This window comes from Anguilla anguilla, chromosome 13 (genome assembly GCF_013347855.1).
Source record: "Anguilla anguilla isolate fAngAng1 chromosome 13, fAngAng1.pri, whole genome shotgun sequence".
NCBI classification, from domain to species: domain Eukaryota; kingdom Metazoa; phylum Chordata; class Actinopteri; order Anguilliformes; family Anguillidae; genus Anguilla; species Anguilla anguilla.
In genome coordinates, this window is record NC_049213.1 from 3,466,606 (window position 1) to 3,472,636 (window position 6,031).

The 6,031-nt window shown below is 50.9% G+C and overlaps 1 protein-coding gene across 1 annotated transcript in view; it reads right to left on the reverse strand.

Moving 5' to 3' along the window:
* Positions 1–5,537, reverse strand: part of LOC118210798 (neurexophilin-4) — a 98,894-nt gene extending 93,357 nt beyond the window's left edge. The window contains exon 1 of the mRNA XM_035387239.1: positions 5,280–5,537. The gene's annotated coding sequence lies outside the window, so the exon portion shown is untranslated. The remainder of the gene's footprint in view (positions 1–5,279) is intronic.
* Between the last annotated feature and the right edge of the window lie 494 nt (positions 5,538–6,031).

The following is a 6,031-nucleotide window of genomic DNA, read 5'->3' on the forward strand; positions in this document are numbered from 1 at the left end:
GTGCATAGCTGTGGGTTACAGGGCATAGCTGTGGGCTACAGTGCATAGTTCTGGGTTACAGGGCATAGCTGTGGGTTACAGGGCATAGCTGTGGGCTACAGTGCATAGTTCTGGGTTACAGGGCATAGCTGTGGGCTACAGTGCATAGTTCTGGGTTACAGGGCATAGCTGTGGGCTACAGTGTACAGTGCATAGCTGTGGGCTACAGTGTACAGGGCATAGCTGTGGGCTACAGTGTACAGGGCATAGCTGTGGGCTACAGTGTACAGGGCATAGCTGTGGGCTACAGTGTACAGTGCATAGCTGTGGGCTGTGGGTTACAGTGCATAACTGTGGGTTACAGTGTACAGTGCATAGCTGTGGGTTACAGTGTACAGTGCATAGCTGGGGGCTTCAGTGCATAGCTGTGGGATACAGTACATAGCTGTGGGCTACAGTGTACAGTGCATAGTTGTGGGTAACAGTGTACAGGGCATAGCTGTGGGCTTCAGGACTGCTGGCCTTTTATTTACTGTTTACGGCGCTCCCTTGAAAACTAACCAACAAGCAAACTTTTGACGGCTTTGAATGGCAAATACAAAATCCTTCCCGACCTTCTGTGGCACTTTAATTTGTTTTCCTGGCCTCCCGTCTCTTCAGAACGTTAGTGACCCAGCAAGCTCTGCAGCGCTGGCGAATCGGAGCGTGCGCTGGCGAATCGGAGCGTGTGCGCTGGCGAATCGGAGCGTGTGCGCTGGCGAATCGGAGCGTGCGCTGGCGAATCGGAGCGTGCGCTGGCGAATCGGAGCGTGCGCTGGCGAATCGGAGCGTGTGCTGGCGAATCGGAGCGTGTGCGCTGGCGAGTCGGAGCGTGTGCGCTGGCGAATCGGAGCGTGTGTGCTGCTCTTTGTAACGGTCACGTCCGGCGATCGTGGTCGCCATTCTGCGGTTCGCTTTGTCCTCCTTGCCTCCCCGCTCACGCTGTGCGGCCTTCTGAATGACCGCTATGTTTCTGTCTCCTTCGCCCTCTGACTCGCATTCTACTTTTCTGTGTTCGCTCTGCGCCCCCCCCCGACCACCCGAATCGGGGGAACAGCTTCGAACCGCTAGTTTGCTCTGCGCATCTCACCACCACAGTAAAACTTTCAGTGTGAAACCAACTCTCACAGAGCACACACAATCCCTATGCTTTGTGGCTTCCTGTGGAGATGTTCCGTGGGTGAGTCACAAGGCAGTAACACTGGTGGCTGGGTAACGTATTTCAGCCAGTTAAAGTGTGTAAATTCACCGCAGAATGAAGGCCGTAGTGCAGCGCACGCAACCACCCCCTCAATCACCATTCAAAACACACCAGCCAATCAATTATGTCGCCAACTATTCTGTCCAATCACAGGCAGGATATGTGCAGGATATATACATGTATACCGACAGGCGAAAGGAGAGGCATCTCGTTTCTGATTGGTCAGCCTGTGCCCTTTTATTGAAGGCGGACACAAAAGTGACTTAGTTGCCTTTAAGATGCAAAAAGAGAGCAGTCAGACTCGCTTGTGAAAGCTGAAAAAATAATACAGCAGATATCCAGAGCGCTAGGAGGGTTCTGAAGTTAAATTACAATTGAGCAGCTCTTCGGAATGTTACACACAGTACAGAGATTCCAGGACAGAAGACTGCAGATATAATTAAGCTGGTAAATCCATGTTAGAGTAGTTTGAAATGAAGAACATGGAGTCTTCATAGTTAGTGATACTGGCACACATACACTCACACCCTATCTCTTGCACACATTCACACATGCATGGACTCACACTCACAAAAACACACAAGCACTCACTCACTCTGCTCATACTCACCTACACACACACACTCACTCTTACAGACACACACACATCTACACATACTCATCCACATACTCACCCACCCATATGCACACGCACACACACACGTATACAGTACATACACACGCACGCACGCATGTACATACTTATGTACACGCACACACTCACACACACACTCACACACACAGGCTCACATGTTCTCACACACACATGCACACATGCACACACACGCACACTCACACACACGCTCACACACACTCACACACACACACACTCACACACTCACACTCACACACACACGCTCACATGCTCACACACACACACACACACACACTGACACATACTCATACACATACACACACACACACACACACACAAACGCTCACATGCTCACACATCCTCAGATGACAGAGGACATTTTAAACATGGCGGCCATAAATGACCCCAGAAAGAGAACCTGAAACAGGAGCGTGGGGACCTGTCTCCGACCTGCTCCTCTCCTTCTGTCTCACACCTCCCCCCACCCCACCCCACCTCACCCCCCCACCTCTCATTAAGATGCACTTCCCCAAAGGTGACTCCTCAGCAGCCGTAGTGACAGCCACCCCCCCCCCCCCCCCCCCCGAGGGGTACGGCCGTGGGTGACAGGTGGAGGGTCTGTCCCCAGGGGGTTTGGGTAGAGGGGGGGTATGTGCTGAAAGGTGATGAGCAGGATTATCAAGTCAAAGATGCCCCTACTAGATACAAATCCCCCCCCCCCACCCCAGGGGAACCAGTCTCTCCCTCTCCCTCCCTCTCTCCTTTTCTCTCACATGCTCTCTGCCTCCTCCTTTTTCAGTCTCTTTTTCCATCTGTTTCTACTGCTTCTCCAGCCACCCCCGCCCCCCCCCCCCCCCCCCCCCCCCCACTCTCACCTTCTCCCCTTGTTCCCAGAGTAAACTCAGCCGCCCAACCCCCCCCCCCCCCCCCACCGATTCCTGTGCCCTTCAAGCTGAAGTGTGGGTATCAGGGTCACATGGGGCATCTGGTGCATGACAATTTCAGTGTGTGACCTCACAAACTGCCCACCGTACAGCACAAGCCAGATGTGACCGAGACGGGCCTACGAGCGGACACGAGGGCCCCGCAGCCCTGGGGCCAGCGGGCCGCAGGGCCTACGGGCATTCGCTGTTGCTTGGCTCTTTGATCAAACAGAGCAGATATTTGCACAGTTAACTCCCCTCACCTGGTTTCTTGGGACTGGCTTGCTCACTCGTTTGAAGACGAAAACAAATACCAGCAGGCCTGGAGGCGAAGATCGCTTTTCTTTAAGAAGGATGCCCCCAAGTTCCTCTTTAGCCAGGATCAGCACCAAAACTGACGCCCTTCTTTTCCGAATAAATATTTTCAGCGTAGTGAACTACACGTCAGGGACACTGCTAATGGCTTCCATGGCCACAGAGATTCAATATGTCACCGATAGGATGCTCCCAGTCAACTCACAACTCTTCGTCATGGAAACAGTCCTCAGTTCGATGAGTGTCATTTTACTGTAGTGCAGTCTTCCCTCAGTGATGTTCCAGCATTTTTTGTCGCTTTATCTCAGAAAACCGGGCCGTGTGGTCTTGGCGGTTTTTTGCCGTTTCGATTCGATCTGGGCGTGGCGGATGCTGTTCTGATCCGATCTGAGCGTGGCGGACGCTGTTCTGATGCGATCTGGGCGTGGCGGACGCTGTTCTGATGCGATCTGGGCGTGGCGGACGCTGTTCTGATCCGATCTGGGCGTGGCGGATGCTGTTCTGGTCCGATCTGGGCATGGCGGAAAGCTGTTCTGATCCGATCTGGTCGTGGCGGACGCTGTTCTGATGCGATCCGGGCATGGCGGAAAGCTGTTCTGATGCGATCTGGGCGTGGCGGATGCTGTTCGGATCCGATCTGGGCATGGCGGAAAGCTGTTCTGATCCGATCTGGGCGTGGCGGATGCTGTTCTGATGCGATCTGGGCGTGGCGGAACGCTGTTGTGGTCCGATCTGGGCGTGGCGGATGCTGTTCTGGTCCGATCTGGGCGTGGCGGATGCTGTTCTGATGCGATCTGGGCGCGGCGGAAAGCGTCCTGTCGTAGAGGCCTCCGCGCGCGGTTTCTGCAGCGGGTCGCGGGGGGCGGGCCCGGCGGCGGTGACGGGCGGCGGCCGCGCGGTCGGGTTGGCGGTTAATGAGGCCGCGCGAGCAGGCGGCGAGCGCTAACGCTTTCGCGCCCGTCTGATTGGTGTGAACCTTCCCCCCGAGGCGGCAGCGCCCGGCGGCGGCTCCTTATTATCGCCATGCCGACGGGAGACGATCCGGGGCCCTCGGAGGGCGGGGCCTCCCGCGAACTCGCGGACTAGAAAAACGCTCCCCCCCTCCGTCCCCTGCTCTTAATCACCGTGAACCTTCCCGGGGAAGAAATGCAGGAGAAACCGAAGTCAATTAAAATGGTCGCCGCGCGTGTCCCGAGCGTGTGGAGTTCTGAGTTCAGACTGTCCAATCACAGGCCACGGTGTTACCGGCGTACTTTCCCCGCGTAAATGACCTCACCCCCCCCCCCCCCCCCCGCCATCGCCTTGTGTCTTCCACCACTGACATTCTGACAAATCTCGCCAAGCTTCAAGGCGTTCACCTTTTTAACTCCGCGCGCTAGGCTGCAAGCACGCATGCAAAACTACAGGGAAAATACACAGCAATCATGGCATAAAAAATAAGGCAATATTAAGACTTATGTATCAAAATTCTATTATGAACCCCTCAGCGCACATGCCAAATCTGGCCAATCCTTGCCCATTTAGGGGGTACCCTATTTAAAGCTTTATAACTCCAGATGTAAACACCCACAGAGACTTGAAAAATGGCTTAAATGAAGCAAGACATTTGTACCATTTACAATACTAGATTAGATTACTTTATATTTATAATTTAGGAAGAAACAACGTGCCACAAAGGCAATAGTCTGGGCCTATGACAAGTCCTATGAGCTCAACTGAGAGATCCCATAGATACAGCAGGTTAAACTATACATGTCCTGGAAACAATACTTAACCACAAGTTCATAAAATCTAAGGGTGGATATGTAGAACTACTAAAGGTCTATGAAGCAAAAAATAAGCAGTCTAAATCATCGAAATCTAAATAAAATGTCTAAATTATGTATTGCTGTAAATCACAACATGATCATGTATTTCACTACAAATCAACTCTTTTGACTCAAGAAACTCACTGTTGCATAATTTTCAAGTGGGAATTGAATAAAATTATTTTTGAAAAATTTGTCTTGTTTACTTTGTTATTCAATGAGCAGCGTTTTCATTGCTGTATTGCCTATCTTAGGGCTATTGTCGGGTTTGTCTTTGTAGTGGCTTCGTTCGATTTTTTAATAGCCACAATAGACGCAGATTCATAGTTTCATACACGCTTTTTTAACAATCAATTATTGACAGAGTAGGGTGGGCATACCTCGTTTTGAGTTGATGCTGAAGGAGCTCGGTAGTCGGGACCGTCAGTGTACGCCAGTTAGTTCACTCCAAAGTAATCAAAACTCAAAGAAAACAGCGGTATCGCCACGCAATCAAAAGGAAAACAAAAGGGCAATGCATTGCATTCAAAGTATAAAACAAGAAAGGCTCAAAAATATCCAAATAAAGTAAAGCGGTAAAGCGGTTGCAAACGGATTGGCAACTGCGCCTTCCAACCTACATCGCTGGCTTCCTGCACTGATATGACCTGATTGTCTAAAAACTTACACAGGTGTGCACAGGTCAGTGCATCAGGCCTTCAAAATAAAAGCACCAATGGCAGTGTCCTCTAAACAGGCCAATCACACGGTCCATAACTTGCAATAATAATAAACAAAAAAATGTACATATAGATATTCCACCATTTCTATTTAAATTCAAATAGGGCTCCTACAATTTGTTGCTATGACGGAAAATGATTTTTTATAATAAAATCTTATTTTAATGAATGCCCAGAGAAACACTATTGCCCAGTGTGTCATGGATGGGGGTGTAGTTGCAGATGAGACTGCAGGGAGGGGGTGCGTGTTAAAGGAACGACCAACACTCCGTATTCAGTATAGTTGTCATGTATCGTCTACTAATGAAACTAGAGACAGAGTTTCTGTTTTCAACTCATAATTTGGTTGCAGGAGCAATGAATGTCTGAGTTGAGTAATCTAGACATGCTAGTGTGTCGACCTCTAGGGGGAC